Source organism: Lemur catta, chromosome 24, assembly GCF_020740605.2.
Source record: "Lemur catta isolate mLemCat1 chromosome 24, mLemCat1.pri, whole genome shotgun sequence".
NCBI lineage: Eukaryota > Metazoa > Chordata > Mammalia > Primates > Lemuridae > Lemur > Lemur catta.
Genome location: NC_059151.1, coordinates 3378544 through 3396464, shown reverse-complemented (window position 1 = coordinate 3396464; position 17921 = coordinate 3378544). Strand labels below are relative to the sequence as shown.

The 17921-nt window shown below is 40.1% G+C and overlaps 1 protein-coding gene across 1 annotated transcript in view; it reads left to right on the top strand.

Moving 5' to 3' along the window:
- Positions 1–11025: 11025 nt before the first annotated feature.
- Positions 11026–17921, top strand: part of WDFY3 (WD repeat and FYVE domain containing 3) — a 219804-nt gene continuing 212908 nt past the window's right edge. Inside the window, exon 1 of the mRNA XM_045536707.1 lies at positions 11026–11300. The gene's annotated coding sequence lies outside the window, so the exon portion shown is untranslated. The remainder of the gene's footprint in view (positions 11301–17921) is intronic.

The following is a 17921-nucleotide window of genomic DNA, read 5'->3' as shown; positions in this document are numbered from 1 at the left end:
CTTCATTTCCAGAACGTATTTTCTAATTCGTTTTTTAACTACTTATTTAACATCATTTGTTTTATTTTCTTTGTCAATTTCTATTTCTTCCTCAAATCTGTTTTGTTTCATATGTCTATATGGCATTTTATTTTTCCCATATCAAATAAGATTTTTATATCACTGTATTTTTTCATTTTGGGTGATTTCTTTAGATTGTGCATTCAGTTGTGTTTTTCTTTTATTTTCCTGGCATGTTTTTTAGCTCTCTCACTTGTTTTATGAGCTCTTTTATCTCCACATTTTCCTCCTCTGATGCCTTAAATTTTTATGCAACTCTTAACTCTCTTCTTTGCACTCTTGTTCTAGAAAGGACATGGTATTAGTTGCCTATTTATTGTTCCATAACAGTATTATCACTAACTTAGTGGCTTAAGACAACACATTTTTGTTATCTCACAATTTCCGTAGGCCAGGAAACTTAGCATCGCTTAGCTGGGTTCTCTGCTTTGAGGGTCTGCCTCACAAGGTTGCGCTCAGAGTGTTAATTGGGGTTGTGGGCTTCACTGAAGAGCATCTGCTTCCAAACTCAACATGGTGTGTTGGCAGAATTCAGTTCCTTGCAGGCTGCTAGACTGAGGACCTCAATTTCTTTCTGGGTATTGGCCAGAGACCTCACTCAGCTCCTTGTCCTCTGGTCCTCTTTCTATGACATCTTGCTTGCTTGCTTCTTTAAACCCAAAAAGGCTCCTAATGAGATAGCTTATAATCTTATGTAATATAATCACATGCACAAAATCATATACACACTGTCCTTATTTGCTGAATTCTATTGGTTGGAAACAAACCACAGGTACTACCCACACTCAAAGACAAGGGTGCACACAAGGGTATAGACACCAAGAGGCAGGGATCACAGGGCCCATTTTTCAGTCTGTCCCCTACAGCCATATTGGATATAATTTCTTAACGGTGGTTTCCTTCAAGTTAAATAGTTTCCTAGGGCTGCTATAAAAAGTACCACAAACTGGGTGGCTTAAAACAGCAGAAATTTATGGACTCACAATTCTGGAGGACAGAATTCTGGAATCAAGGTGTCAACAACACCATGCTCCCTCTGAAGGCTCTAGAAATCTTCCTTGCCTTTTCCTAAGCTTGTGGCAGCTCTCAGAAACTCTTGGTGTTCTTTGGTTTGTAGATGAATCACTCCAATTTCTGCCTCCACTGCCACGTGGCTTTTTTTCCTGTGTCTATCTCCGTATATCCTCACCTCTTCTTAAAACAATACTTGTCACTGGATTCAGGGCCCACTTTAATCCAGTATGATCTCACCTTACTAATTGCATTTTCAAAGACTCAGTCCCATTCTGAGGTTCTGGGTAGACATCAATTTGGAGAGGGCATTACTCAACCCACTACAGAGATTATGAAGAAATACGTATTTTAACTCTTGGTCTGTTTGTTACCTAAGATAAATTACCTAATTTACCTTCCACTGTATGTTCTTCTTTTGCAGTTTATGTTCTTTTTCTCCTTTTAAAATTTTTTTTCCTACATCCTACCCTGATTCTTCTTCTTTTTTTTTTTTTGTAGTGGCAGAAATTGCAGGTTCACCCTTCTCTCTTGCCTGTAACCAGAAGCTGTAAAAGATAATTCATTATTTTTTCCCTGCATGCCTTAGAGCTCATGGCTGTGCTGAGGCACAGTGCTGCACTCCCATGAGTTATTGACAAAAATCGACTTAAGAGTGGGGAGTGACATGAAACTGCTGGTTCCTCTCTTCCTTTTCTGACTCTGCTGTGCTTCTAGCAATCTCTAGCTGAGAGGACAGGCTCAGTGCTGTTTAGTGAGCATACCAGCCTGGTTTCTGCTTTAGTTCCACCTCCCCTTCAAACCAGGCTCCTCCGGGCTCAGATCTTGCTATTCTAATCACAGTCTTTTGGGATTGTGCTTCTTCCTTTCTTCCCCAGAGAATCCGTGCTCTGCTCGAGATTAAAGAAGATACGCTTTGGTTCTTGGCAATCAGTCCCTTCCCTCATCTTGCTTCATTGCTTGGTAAATCTGCTTCCTATTTTGCAATTTAAGGTTGTATCATTTCCTTATTTCATTGAAGAAGAAGTTGTTTGTTAGGTTGTTTTTTTTCTCCTCCGTTATTTTTTTTTTCATTATTAGTAGGTTTCAAGGAGGGGGATGCCATTTAAAAAATATTTTTATTTTGCCATCTCTCACTAAAAGCCTCTACTAAACTATCTTTAATAATTGTAATGGAATTATTTAACCTCTACATCAACAATATTCAGAGTCAAGAGTAAAATAGTATATTTGATTCTATTTGATACATTGAATTTAGTAGTTTTTTCTTTTCCAACTTTTCAGTCTTTGCTAATATAATGTGGAATTTATATCCAAAGTGTTATTATATTAATATTTTACATCTCTTTTCTTATTAAATTTATTTATAATGGTTGCATTAGCAGATTACAACCATTTCTCAGGTATCTCTCTTACCGAGTTTCAGGGCTTGCAGTCAGTCATTTAAAACCTTCAGTTTTTATTAGCTCTTAATTTTGTTCCATATTTCACTTTTTGGAGAAATATTTAAGGCATTTGTTTTTTTAAATTATATACAGGGTGACTGATAGCCCTTGCATATCTGAGAATATCTTTCACATTATGGATTACATGGATGGATACACGATTCTTTGGTTAAAGCTTTCCCAGCCCCCGGGTCAGTCAGTCTAGGCTGGGATGTGTCATGCTAACAAATGATCCCCAAATTTCCATCATTACAACTTCAAAGGTTTATTTTAGGCCATGCTACTATTTCCTTTCAGGTTGGCTGCTGTTCTGTTCCACATCACCTTCCTGCCAGCCCCCGAGCTGATGAAGAATATTGCTGGTTGTTCCAACATAGGGTAAAAGGAGCACAGCAGAGTACATTCTGGCTCGTCAGTTTCTGCTGGGAAGTAACACAATCATTGACACTTGCGTTTTATTGGCCAGAGCCAGTCATATAGTCAAGCCTGTTGTCAATAAGTCAGGGAAGTAAAACTGTCCCTTAGGAAAAGGTAGCAAATATTTGTAAACAATGATACGATCTATTACAACATCCATACGTTAAGACATTGCTCCATTTACACTGGTATTTCCATTCATAAAGCAGGCGGCTAAATGAAGACTACTGCAACTGAGGTAGAGGAAACAGGAGTAGGGGTAGGTGTAGGGGAAGGGAATAATTGCAGCTTTAGAGAATTGGGTATAAAGTATCTAGTAGGTAATTAATTGGGTATGAGGCTGAAAGTGCGGGGAAAGGTCTGGGTTGGAGATACTAATTTGTGTAATAAGTGTGTAGAATGGAATTCATTAGAATTACTGAGCGAAGCAGTAGAATGAAGGTGTCCCCTCAGAGAGCAGTAACTGCAGGGTGAGGCAGAGGGAAGAGAGACAGTCAAGGAAAGAGGCAGACTGGGCAGAGAATTTGAGAGGAACCAGGAAAAAGCAGTATCATAGAAACTGGGATTAGAGAGTATCTGGAAAAGGAAGAATCAGCATCGCCAAAAGAAGAACAGAGAACCTCTAGAAGGAGACAGAAAGTGTTATTTTATGTTGCGTTAGGAGGTCATCGATGACTTTGGTGAGAACAGAGTGGTAAATTTGGAAGCCAGTAACAGATAACTGAAGAATGAATATTAGGGGTCTGAGTGGAGAAATGAAGTACAAATGGGCCACACTTGAAAAGTTCAGGGGAAAAAATAAAACAGAAACTGGGAGACTTTTTCCCCCATCTAAACAATGAAGAGACTTAGAACTATTTCAACAACCGAGTGTGTGTTTGTGTGTATGTGCATGTACATATTCATTCTTATTTTATAACAGGTGTATGTATTATACAAGATAAAATTGCTTGGAATTTAAAACCATAATTAATCACCACAGATACATTTAAATAGTGTGAAATCCATGCGTTTATAGTCAGTCTTTAATGTCGTGGTTTGTGTATTAGTCTGGGTTTCTATGAACATAGATAGAGACATAAAGATTGATTTATTATAAAGAATTGGCTTATGTGGTTCTGGAGGCTTAGAAATCCACGGTCTGCAATTGGCAAGCTGGAGACACAGGAGAATCGACGGTATTGTTCTAGTCTCAGTCCAAATATTAGAGCAAGAGAAGACTGATGTCCCAAGTTGCAGACAGTCAGGAAGAGCAAATTCTCCCTTACGCCACCGTTTTGTTCTATTCAGTCCTTCTACAGGTTGGATGAGACCCACCCACATTGGGGAGGGCAATCCGCTTTACTCAGTTTACTGACTCAAATGTCAAGTTCATCCAGAAACATCCTCACAGACATAGGCAGAACAATATTTGACCAAATATCTGGGTACCCTGTGGCCCATTCAAGCTGACACATAAAATTAACCATCACTATGATGCTTAACACTAATTTAGTTTATTACTTTTTATTATTTATTTCACATATGTAATCGTAAGACTAGAAAACATATTTGTTTTCTTTAGCATTGCCTACTGGACCTAGCTATCCTAATCAGAATGCTTGCTAATTTGGGGGCAGCACTCTATCCTCAAGACAATATGGTATCCGGGGAGGAGATGTGAATGAATCAACATTGACCTAGTTTTTTCTAGATCTTCTCTATCACTGGAATGCTTTGGGCTTCCTCTGTTGCTCTTCCTTATCTTTTGACATGTATTGCCACCATTACATGCCTTTAAAAATCAAATTTCTTTTTTACTGTACTTTTGCAGCTTCCAGGCAATGGTATGAAGGGGCACATTAACAATCAAAACAACCAAAAACACAACCTGTATTTTCTTTATTTTAAAATTTTTCTCAATAGCTTTGGTTTCTAGATAGAACCAGTCACCAATAAATAGAGTTCTATTTTCTTGCCTTGTCAAGAAATTAAATCATTCTGAATTCAAACTGAGGTTATATAAAATCGATTACGGAGAGAACAGTCACTAATAAATAGAGTTCTATTTTCTTGCCTTGTCAAGAAATTAAACCATTCTAAATTCAAATTGAGGTTATATAAAATCAATTACATAGTATCAAACACTCATTTAAAAAAATATATCCAAATTTAATCTAGTGTTCCAATAAGAGAAAGTAGTATGTGTTTAGAATTATCAATAATCCAGCATATTTTATTTATTCCTTAAATTAACATATTTCATTAAGTTTAATAGGTATTAATTGCTTGATTCAAAGCGTTTCTTCTATAATTTAGAAGATTTTTATGATGTGAAATGGTGGTACCAAAATTGGAACAATAAAGAGCTGAAACACACAGTCATTGTCTTCATTGAATTTATACATATATGTCATATAACATATAAAACTATAAAATTGCATCTGTGAATATAAACAAAAAGTCTTTAATAAAATTTTTACCACATTCGAAATTCCCAGTTAATAACTTTATTTCCTCATTTACATTGTAGCCATAAAATTAACTGGTGGTTTTAACCAATTATGGCTACATGACTGATATGGTCAGATTTAACTGTTAATTTGTTTTCAATAATGCCAACAGCAACAACCACATGCTAAATTTTAAGCATCAGCCAGACTGGATTAAAGAATACCTAGAGAACTGGTAAAGCATTATATTTGGGTGTGTCTCTAAGGGTCTTTCCAGAGGAGATTGGAGCATGAGTCTGGGAGAAATAAGCAGGGAAGATCTACCCTCGATGTGGGTGGGCACCATCCAATCAGCTGGGGGTCCAAAAAGAACAAAAACAGAGGGAAGGTGAATTGCTCTGTCTCTCTTGCAGCTGGAAGACAGTCTCCTGCCATAGGACATCAGGGCTCCAGGCTCTTCAGCCTTTGGACCAGGTCTTGAACCATCAGTCCCCTGGGTTCTCAGGCCTTCATGCTTGGAATGCGCCAAGCTACCAGCATCCCAGGGGTCTCTAACTTGCAGACGGCCTCTCCACAATTGCATGAGACAACTCCCCAAAATAAATCCCCTCTCATCTGTCTATACATCTATGTTTCTGTCCATACTCTTGGTTCTGTCTCTCTAGAGAACCGTAACTAATACACTGCTATAGAATACAGTCCTAATTTCCCATCTAGGAGAGTAATTAATTTTCCATCACCCAGTGTAGTACTTTTTTGCCTGATTAAAAGATATATGTAATAAATTAGTAGTTTATTGTTGATCAGTAGTTAGTAGTTGATTTCTTGATACTTAAAATTAAGACTAACAAGTTATTTTCCTTCTAGTCAGCAGATGGCAGTATTTTACTTTACTTTACTAACTGAGGGTTCTGTTTGCTGAGTCCTGTAAGACTCAGAATTTCAACCTAATCCATGAAATAACACAGGATTTTTGAGTTAACTTTATACTTTTTGACTCATAAATAAATATTATAGAAGTTGTTCTAGGTAAGAAAGAATCACATATATTTTAGCCAACTTGAGCTTTCTTCAATTTTTAAAATTTTCTCTTTACTTGGGTTATTGTAAACAATTGTTCTCGTTTTCGTAAATAGGAAAACTTTGTTTATGTTACTTTATTCCTTAGCTTCCTTTCTAAGAAAGGTCAATGCTGAACAGTAGTTCTTGGAATACAGTCTAAATATTTTTGAACTAATGTGGCACAGTGAAAAGTTTCTTTGGTTCAGCTTCTCACCTGTAAGATGAACTCTTTCAACTTTGAAGTTTTTGAACTTGATACTGAGTCAGGAGACCTGGGTTTCACTCAGACTGCCACAAAGTCTGCACTAAATGATCTATAGTAATCTGTTTGAATATTTTTTTTGCCAAAATTTTTCAATGAATTTAATAAATCTAGTCTACACAGTTAACCCTTGGACAATGTGGAGGTTAGGAGTGCCAACTCCTGCACAGTCAAAAATCCATGTATAACTCTTGACTCCCCCCAAATTTAACTGCTCACAGCCTACTGTTGACCAGAAGCCTTATTGATAACACTAAGTTGATGAACACATATTTTGTATGTTATATGTTTTATATATACTGTATTCTTACAATAGAGTAAGCTAGAAAAAATAAATGTTAAGAAAATCATAAGAGAGAGAAAATATATTTATTATTAATTAAATGCGAGTGGATCATCGTAAAGGTCTTTCCTTGTCTTCACATTGAACAGGCTGAGGAGGAGGAGAAGGAAGAAGAGGAAGAAGAGGAAGGGTTGATCTTGCTGTCTCAGGGGTGGCCGAAGTGGAAGAAAATCTGCTTATAACTGGATTTGCATAGTTCAAACCCACATTGTTCAAGAGTCAGCTGCATTTAACTTGTAAAGATACTGGTTTTAAAAGTCTGAATGCTCCATCAAAAATATGAAGAAGTGGACAATCAACTTTCAGTAGAAATACAATTGGTTAATTATAAAGTCTTCAGAAAACCCTGTTTCTATTATAATCCTGTTAATTATGACGAGCAAGAGCAAAAATTGATGTTATTCAGTTTCTTAATGTAGTCCTATTGTTCTTCAAAATTTAAAGAAGCCTGATCTTCATTATTTACTTAATGAAGTAAATAAACACAAACAATACACCAAGCTATATGCCTCCCCGAAAACAAAACAAACGCTCTAGTACCTCTTTAGAATGTATTTAGAAGAAGAACAACAGAAAAAGTCTCTAATTGGAACTTTCTAAAAGCATTTCCCCCCAATTAGACTGCAGTAATGACTCTCAATGGCACTGTCTCGGGGAGAGCTCACCAGTTAATTATAAGGACTTCCGTAAATTGAGGAGTGAAGAATGATACTAAAATTCAATCAGTGCAAATAAATATGACTTATCATTATTCACTTGGTATTTTAGTCTATCTAAAGAGGAAGATGAGGAACAGAAATACTGTCTTTTCTAAAGAGTAGAGATTATGAGGATAAAACCAAACATTTACCTAATACTACATTCTTGTCTGGAATAGGCATTCAATTCCCATCATCCCCAGAGACTTTCATTTGCTAGCCCAGTTTCTTTTCCATCTGGTTCTTTCAAGTCAGGAAAAACAATACGGTAATTCTATTGTTGTATCTACTAGCCTGGGGAAATGGAAATATATCTTAAATGTAATAGTTATATAATTTAGTAGTTTAGTAATTGTTAAGTATGTCAACTCCTTTTAATTTTTGTGTTCCAGCACTCTATGTTTTGGTAATGAATATCTTAAAATTCTATAATTTCTTTATGCTTATCTCTGGGATAATTCTACCAGCCCAAGTTTAAATCACTTTCTTTTTAGGCTTAAAAGCAAAGTTAAAGCACATAGTTGTTTAAATAGCAAATTGTCAATACGTATCATGTATCCTAATAATTTTCCAAAATTTCTCTTTTCTATTACTTTTTTCCTTCCTCTTACTTTTAGATATTTTTCATGAACATTTAATCTCTGTATTTTTCATGAACATTTAATCTCTGTATTCCTTCATTTAAAGTTATGCTTTGCTTATTCCATGGGCACAAAATTTTCCATCATGTTAAGAGCTATTTTTTTCTTTCTCTTACTTTTAGATATTTTTCATGAAGCTTTTATCTCTCTTTATTTAAAATTATGCTTTGTCTTCATAGAATTTTCAAATCATGTTCAAAGCAAATGTGGCTCTGTTTATTGTCGCAGATATCCTCTTGATTGTTAATCTCCACAATCACCTTATTCATAAATGGTAAGTTGAAGACCAGGCTCCTGGTGCAGAACTGTTTAGAAATAGCTCTTCATGCTTTGCTCCCCTATTCCCAGAGGAGTTTGCTGCACATGCCTAGATCTCTTTCCATCTGGCCTCTGCACAAAGGGTTTATCCCACTTTAACACAATTCTTTGTTTTATAGAGGATCTTGAGTTTATCTGAGAGTGAATACATATGAAACAATAATCATGTTGCAGGAGAACCTGATCTGACCATTTTTAAAAATACTTGAATCTTAAGATGACAGCGAAACCACACTTAGCTGGCAACAAAGACCAAAGGAGGTAAGGCTGTAATGATGACATTTCTGAAACAGAGCTGTAAAAAGTAAATATGAAGAGTCTGATTTCTCTGGGTTCTACCCATTATGACAGTGCTTATGTTTATGTGGCTTCCGTATAAAAGAAAAAAAAAGCTTGCTACATTTATTTTTATGTGTATCACTGAAAAACCTTTGTGAGATTTTCAGTTTGTAAGACATTAAAAAGAAAACTGCTGCATTTGCATACTGATGTATCCATTTATGTTATTGCAATATATTTTTAACAGAAAAATATTTATAATTAAAGTATTAATGACTTTTACCATGTAATTCTTCTTCTCTCAGTGTAAATAAAATCATGTTGACACCAGTCCTGAAACCTAATATTTAACTGAAAAAAAAAAATCTCCCTTTTAAAATGCATGGTGGTTTCAATGTTTAAAAGAAGTCATACTATTTTCTCATTCTGTGTATATTGATGTTATCTAATGTTTTTTCCTTCTAATACACACTTTTATAAGTGAATATTTATAAGTCAAGAATTTTGTGGTAATTTTATCTAGCAATAAGAGTGAAGAAACAGAAAATCTAAATAAAGAATAAACACCAAAAGGCCAAAGGAAAGAATAACAAGAAAAAATGCACACACATGCACACTCTCCCATAAGTACTTTGTTTTCTAATAATTCATTTCAAAATGTACTATACAATATTGTCTCAAAGACTTTATTTGGGTTTAAAAGAGTTTTAGACCATGGTGCAGGTTGTTGACTTCAAACAGAGGAATTACTGGATTGAAAGACAGCGACTGAAATTCTGAACATAACTGGGTACAGGATTAAAAGAAAACACTAGAATCACGTGCCCCCAAAGAATACTAGTATTTTTAGTAAAATGTATTTTTAGGTTTGTTTTGGCATATTCTTTTCAAAGAGGTTTGAAACGCTCTGTAATTTTTATAATTACAGAATCTTAGATTTGAACTTTTAAAAAAATTACTCATTTTGAAGTAGAATCTTCAGATTCTACACTTTAAAACATTTCTCCCCATACTTGGGCTGTTGAAGGGAACAACCTTTGAATATATCTAGTCTTATTCTGAAAGGGCAAGGTGCTTTTTCTTAATAGCCAATGCCCCTCAGATGCAGAAACTGACCCCAAAAGTGCTCACATACAGTCACCTGAGCCATTTATTAGCAGTACTGAACCTTGTAGTAATCCAGTGGTATCCAACCTCACTGGCACCAGGGACTGGTTTCACGGAAGACAATTTTTCCACGGATTGGGGGAGGAGGATGGTTTTAGGATGCTTCAAGCACATTACATTTATGAGGCAGTCAAACCTCTCTGCTAATGATAATCTGTATTTGCAGCTGCTCCCCAGAGTTAGCATCACCACCTCAGCTGCACCTCAGATCAGCAGCTGCATTAGATTCCCATAAGGAGCCAAATTAGATCCCTTGCACGTGCAGTTTACAGCAGGGCTCCTGCTCCTATGAGCATCTAATGCGGCTGGTGATTGACAGGAGGCGGAGCCTATGCGGTGATGCGGGTGATGGGGAGCGGCTGTAGACACCGATGAAGCTCCTCTCCCTCCTTGGCCGCTCACCCCCTGCTGTGCAGTCCGGTTCCTAACAGGCCACGGTTGGGGGACCCTAGGAGTAGTCGACAAGGAAATCATTACAAATGGGTCCTATTCCAAGGGCACACTAGCGAGCAAGAAGAGAAGAAACGAGCCCAGCTTGCTTCATCTCCACTAGAGGAAATTCTGACACTTCTGTAGATTGCAGTGTTAGGAAAAACAAGTTTGTCTTCAGAGCAATGGCAGCACCACTTTCCCACCCACCCTACGCCCTGTTTCGGGGAGTCCACTCCCGACTGCTGACTCAGCTTGTCCCGTTGCCAGAACTGCAGCGCGACCCGATTGTCCACTGGGTTGACTGGGGGACGAACGACAGAGGGGCCAGCTGATCACCCCCTGGCAGTTCTAAGCGTCCTTACTGGGTCTCACCGCCGTGCGCGCTGGGATTGCAACAGTATCCAAATAACGCCCTTTGCAGGAAGGAAAAGGAAAAACCGACAACCTTAGGCAACCGGTTCAAGGTCACGGGCGGAAGGCAACAGCCGACACCGGGCTCTTCCCCCTTGGGTCCGATGATGGACGGGAGCCCCACGCGAGACCGCGCAGCCGGCGCGGGCCGTGCCCGTGTCCTCTCGAGTCGCACTGACGCCGGCTTGCGGCTTTATTATTTTATTTTTTCTGTTGCCACCGGCGTCTGAGCGTGTCCAGCAGAGAAGGGAGTGAGGGTTAAGGAAAGCGGAACCCGGTTGTCCCCTCTCGGCGGAGTCCTGAGGACCCGGGACGGAGCGGGGTGAGGCGAGGGGACGCGTCAGGAGGCCGGCGGGGCGCGGGGCTGAGGGGACCGGGGCTGAGCTCCGGGCCGGCGACAGGGGGACGAAGGCCGCCACGGAGGGCGACGGGAAGCGGGAAGCGGAGGGAGGGAAGGAAGTCGGGGACGGGGCGGGAGAGGCGGGAGGGGCAGCGCCGGCGACTCTGCGGCCGGCCCGGTAGGAGGAGCAGGCGCGGCGAGAGGAGGACCCGGAGCCAGTCAGTCAGTCAGTCAGTCAGCCGGCGGCGGCGGCGGCGGCGGCGGAGGAGGATTAAAGATGGCCACCGACAGCTGCGGGAGACGGCGACGACCCCTCACTTGCCCGGAGGGTCCCCGCGGCTCGGCCCGGCCTTGATGGCGAGGAGAAGCCCGAGGAGCGCCGAGGCTGAGGAGGCGGCGGCGGCGGCGGCGGCGGGGACCGAGCGAGGCCGAGGCCGCGGCGGAGCGGGCAGCGGGGCAGGAGAAGGGAGAGGCGGCGGCGTCGCTGCCCCGGCCGCCTAGCCCCGCCGGACCGCGGAATCCGGCCCCGGGCCCCGCCGCGTCGCCGGCCCGCCGCCGGGGGTCCCCGCTCCGAGGCCCGGCCCGCCGGGGGTCCCCCCGCGCCCCTCCGGTGAGCGCCCCCCGCGGCCTCCCCTTCCCCCGCGCCCCGAGAGGCGGCGCAGCCCCGGCCCCGCGCGCCCGGGCCGCTTTGTTTGTGCGGGGCGGAGGCGCTGCCCGCTCGCGGCCCTGCGCCCGCTCCGCCCGGGGACAGGCCGCGGCCCAGCTGCCGCCCTCGCCGGGGTCGCCTCTGCCCCCGGGTGGGCGGCCCGGCCCGCGGCCCGCGCTGCGGCCTGGGGAGGGCGCCGTCGCGGCGGTGGGGTCGCGGGCTGCCGGGGAGGACGGAGCGGGACCGAAGCTCTAGCAGGCGGCGAGGCTGCGACCTGGCGGGCCCCCCGGGGGAGGGGACAGGCCCGGGCGCCACCGCCGGCCCTCGCGGGGTCTCGGGGCCCGCAGCCCCCCGCACTCGCGCGCAGCCGAGCGAGGCCTCCATCCCGCAGGCGCCGTCTGCAGGGCTGCGGGCCTCCGCCGGCTCGAGCCCCGCCGCCTGCGCGGAAGGCGGCCGAGATGCTTCCATTCTCTCGCACCGGGGATGCGGTGGCATCGCAGGTATTCACGGTCACCGCAGGGGTTCACGAGCAGATGTGACCTTTCTACCCAAAAGCCATCTGGCTAGTTGTTTGAGCCGCAGATGCAGCGTTGCATTGATTTTTTTTTTTTTTTTTGCAATTCTGAGATTGCAAGCATTGGGTCTTCCTTCCCCAGAAATAATACGGTAAAACCAGATTGAAAGAATATTTACTATGGATGTGAACCCTGGCGTGGACTTCCATTACCTTAAAAATGGTTAAGTGTGTTCTCTGGGAAAATGGTGCTTATGCATACGAAAAACTATTTTTGTTCAGTAATGGGCATGAGTTGGTTAGTGCCAAGTGGTTATTACGTAGTTGGAGAACCAAACAATTAAAAAAGAAAAAACCTTTTCCTTTGAAAGAGTGTATTTCTAGGTTGGTATTTGGTTGCAGATTGAGAATAATTAGGTTCTGCTATCAGGCTGTATAACAGATAAACATAACATAAAGCAGAACCGAGAATATGCTGATTTACAGAAAACTAGATGTGTTATTAGTGCATAAGTCTAGTAAAAAATAGATTCCACTTTACAAAGAAAAATAAAACTTTATCATGGGACTCTAAGTATAGGAATTAGCTTGGTATGTTTTTGTATTTAAAAATATATATTGCATTAGTCTTGAGAACTCTTGATACTTGAGCATCAGTAGTGTGTGTTAACACTGAACTATTCTGTCTCAGGCTGCTAGAGATGTGTTTCTACTGTTACTTTATATGAGTTGAAATAGTCATGTAAAAAATAATGCTTCTAACTTAAAATTTCTGCAGGAAAGATATAAATTAGAAAACATGATGTTCTGATCTTTCTTGCAAAGACTGTTGAAAAGTAAGTGACAGTTGTAAAATTTCACTATTAGTTGAATTCTCTACTTTGAAGATTCTTAAATTCCGCTGCTCAACTTTACAATTTTAAGGGTTTACATCAGGCATTCTTGATTTCATGCACGTGCTTCTGAGGGTCCTTGGATCCCCAGAAATCATATGCAGAATGTAGCATATATTTGCACTTTTTCTGGATAAAGAGTCCATGTAGTGGTCACATTCTCAAAATTATCTGGCTCCATAAAAGATTATGAACCACTAGATATACAATTAAAGAATAAATTTCCTATATTTGGAAAGCTAAAATTCTTAGGATTAGATTTGATAATTTATGTCCTTCACTTCTAAATATGCCTAAGAAATGTTTGTGATTAAGATTTTAACACATAGATCTTTTTCCTGCATTCTCATTCAAATGTCAGGAAAATGTTAATTCCATTTTACAGATACGGAAATAGATATTTAGAGAGGCTATTTCAGAGACACACAGGCACTAGCGGGCCAACATTTGAACCCAGCTTGACTCAAGTTAGAGCCAACACTCCTAACAACCAAGCTACACTAGACTTTGAATCCATGATAGCATTTGATTGATGTTAAAATTAGTAATATTTGAGTTAGAATTGAAAAGTGTAACTGAGATTATCATAACACAAAATATCATGGGATTTTGGAGCCATGGACTCCCAGTAGGAAGGGACCTTACTGATACTAACCTCTCTGAAGTCACGCCCAAAAGAGGGCCATTTCTACAACATCCTTGGCAGGATCGTCCGCCGTCTGATTTTAGTTGTTTCCTGTGATTACAAACTCACTGTTTTCTGAGATTTTTAATCTCTTTATGTTGAATCAAAATCTGCCATCTTGATGTTTTTACTAAGTCCAGTTCCCTCTTTGTATGGATGATGCATTTATCATTCATAAAAGAATTAAATCGCTCCTTTAGTTTTTAAAAGCCAGGTGTATTGAGGTGTACCTATAGTAAAAGTTTTACAGATGTGTACAATTGGTAATCTTCTCCACAATCAAGACATAGGATATTTCCATTACTTCCCAAAAGTTCTCTCCTTCTGGCAACCATTAATCTAATTAATGTCATTATAGTTTTGTCTTTTCTAGAATATCATATAAATGGAATCATACAGTATATAGCCTTTTGTGTTCCCTTTCACTTGGCATAATGCTTTTGATATTAAGTTGTTGCATGTATCAGCAGTTTGTTCATTGATGTGCTGGTAGATGTTTTAACAACCTGCTCTCCAAAAAAAAAAAAAAAAAAAAAATTCCTGATTGTAGCATTTGCTAATCATTAGAGTGTAAATACTCTCACATGGCCTAAATTAAGCTGCCTAAATGAGCTTGGAAAGTTCCTGAAAATTTAACAGTGGGCTCTCATGAGCTGGTATAGACAGCTCTAGCACACCACTGAGTTTGTTACCTTTTTTTTTTTTTGAGTAGCATTCCTTTGTATCAAGGTACTACAGTTTGTTCCTCCATTGATGGACATTTGAGTTGGTCCCAGTTTTGGTAAATTATGAGTAAAGCTTCTGTAAACATTTGCATACAGGTCTATGTGAGGGACATAGGTGTTCCATTTTCTTGAGTCAGTAGTATCCCTAGGAGTGGGATTTTGGGGTCCTATGATAACTATGTATTTATCTATATCAGTCACTTTTTACTGAACTGCCAAACTGTTCTCCAAAATGGCTATGCCATTATGCATTTCCACCAGCCATATATGTGAGTTCCAGTTGTTTTGCATCTGTCAACACTTGCTATTGTCAGTTACTAAAATTTTAGCCATTTATTATATGTGTGGTCTCCTTTAATATTTCTGACTTTTTAATTCTTATTTTCAGTAATATTTGGACCAACATAAATTTATGATGGATGTTTCTAAAAAAATTTTTTTTTTAGCTTGATCATCAGTCATGATCTCACTCTGAAAGCTATAGTTCTTAAAGGATGTTTCTACTGTGCATTCACCTTTCATGTTGTTAAAATTGCTTTTTGTAAAGGAATCACCATTAAGGAATTATTCTAATGCTTAGCTGTTAACCATTTTTTTAAAATGTGCCTTTTTAAAAATTTAGGTAGATAAAACTTTAAGAAAAATGTAGAATTAAAAAAATTATTATAAAGAATCCCTTCAGTTTTTACTTGGACTTAAAAAAGGATTCTTTGTTATTCCCTACGTGCCAATATTTTGCTTTGAAGGGATTTCATCAAGGTTCTATAAACTTATTGAACTGTTTTTTATTTTAAAATCGTGAGTACCGTTAAGTTAGTTACCATTCTTTCTAAAACCACAATATCGAAATCTTAACTTTGAAATTTCATGTAGTTTTAGTGTGGATTTACATATACCCCATCTGGACATGTAATTTTTAATAGTAAAATACTGTGTTAGCCTGTTGACAACAATATATCATCAATTAGAAATATAATATGGAATGTAACACTTAGAAGACTAACCTTGCAGAATAGTCATGTTAGATTATAAATAGGAATAGCCATAGTCCTAGTTTGAGTACCCTATAATAATATGAGATGTTTGTGTAAACCTCCTCAACAATTCTTAGAAAATGGATAACCTGTTCAGTCATTGAGTCATACATTTGTTCAGTCATGTGCCTACAGAGATGTCTTGTGCATGTAGCTTGGAAGGTCCTTGTCAAGGTAGAGCTCAGTACATTTGAGTGGAAGAGACCATTGAACAAGGTATCCTTTGAGTGAGGTGTTGATGCTGCAGGTGCTTATGGGGTGGGGGCGGGGTGGGTATGGAACTCAGACTTCAAATGTAGCAGGACTTCTGGGAGAAAGCAGTGTCTATGCTGAGAAGTCGGAGTTTTGAGTAGTCAAGGGACGTGGTTGTGGAGTATCAACAGCATGTGCAGACATCCAGAGATAAGAGAACATGGGAATAGTAATCATACTGGAGACATTGTTTTCAAATAACAAACGCCTCTAAAGTCTACATTTGTTGCCTCTGCCCAATCTCGGTTGTACTCAGGAAGGTAAATAGGAAAGAACTGTTGAAAACAAAAGCAGACATTTCCTACATTCCCCAGGTATTATTTTGACAGTTGGCTTTTTTCTGACATTCATGGACTGAAATAATTAAATCATGTGGTCTTACAACTCATCCCCAGATTTTGTAAGAAGTATTAATACAGGTACGATCATAGCATGACTTTTTAATATTTAGGCTAATTCTCATCTGCTATTATAATGTATATTTCTGATTAAGTGTACTTGATTTTTACTGCTGCCACCAAGTTTGTCAAGTCCTATAAATATGAATAACATTTGAAGCACTGATTTTATGCTGGGATATAAGATGAGTTTTAGTTTTCCACATGGAGCAACAACGTATTTGAAGGCCAATCATACAAATACATTGAATTGGTACATTGTGATACCTTAGTGTCAAGTATTGCATCTTTAACTTTCACTTTTTTTTTTAACCAGCCCAAGTCTGAGCTCTAGATTTATATGTGGAACTGCTATTGCACAGCAGTGTCAACCCCACCATGTCCAAAACTTAACTCCCAATCTTTCCTCCCAAATGTATTGACGCCTCCCGTCTCCTCAGTCTGAGTAAATGCCGTGTGAGCACCTGTCCTGTCACTAGATGAAACCTGGCAGTCATCATCCACTCCTCAGGCTTCCTTAGGTTCCACATCCAATTGAGCATCAGGTCCAATTGCTTTTATCTTCTAAATATTTCTCCTTTTCATCCTCTTCTCCCCCAAAGCCTGTTTTTGGGCCTGTATTTCTCTGCTGAAGTGTTACCGTGGTCTTTGAAATGCTCTCCTTAACTTTAGTCTTACTCCTCTTCAGTGAGTCCCCTCACACCCTTTCCAAATGAATTCTCTTTTCTTTTTCTCTTTTAATTTTGAAAAATATGAAATTGTAGTCTAATACTTTTTTCTGCTCAAAATCTTTAAATAGATATTAAGTCATTATCCAAGAGCCCCTAAAGCATGGGGTTCTAGTCTGTGCCGAGCTCTGTGTGACGTGGCTTCAGCTTCTCCAGGCTCATCTCTGACAGCCATTCATTCATTCATTTAAAAAAAAATACTTGAGTGTGTGCTGTCTGCTATGCACAGTGCTAGGTGACAAAGCTATACTATATATCAGGGAGCTTCAATTCTAGTGGGGGGGATAGATAACTATTACTATTGTCAGCTATGCTGACAATAACCGTCAGTTATTGTAGTGTATAATGTACTGTATACTATATTTTATTATCGTACTGTTATGATATATGTCAGTTACACCATACCACCAGAGTGGTATAAGTGCTATGGAAAAACATAAGGCTGGGTAGGGGAGTACTGGCGTGTTGAGGTGTGGGTGGGTTTGCCATTTATAGAGGGCTGTCTGAGAAGCCTCTCTGTTAGGGTGACATTTGAGCAGAGATTTGAAGCAATTGAGGGAGTGAGAATTGTAGAACTGAGAGAAGAGCGGGTGCCGGGGCTCCGAAGCAGGAGGGTGCTGGACATGCTCAGAGAACAGTAGGGGGTTGGCTGGAAGGAGGCAAGAAATGAGGTCAGGGTGGCAGTCCGTGTCCGCCGGGGTAAGGACTTTGACTCTTGAGCTCAGTGA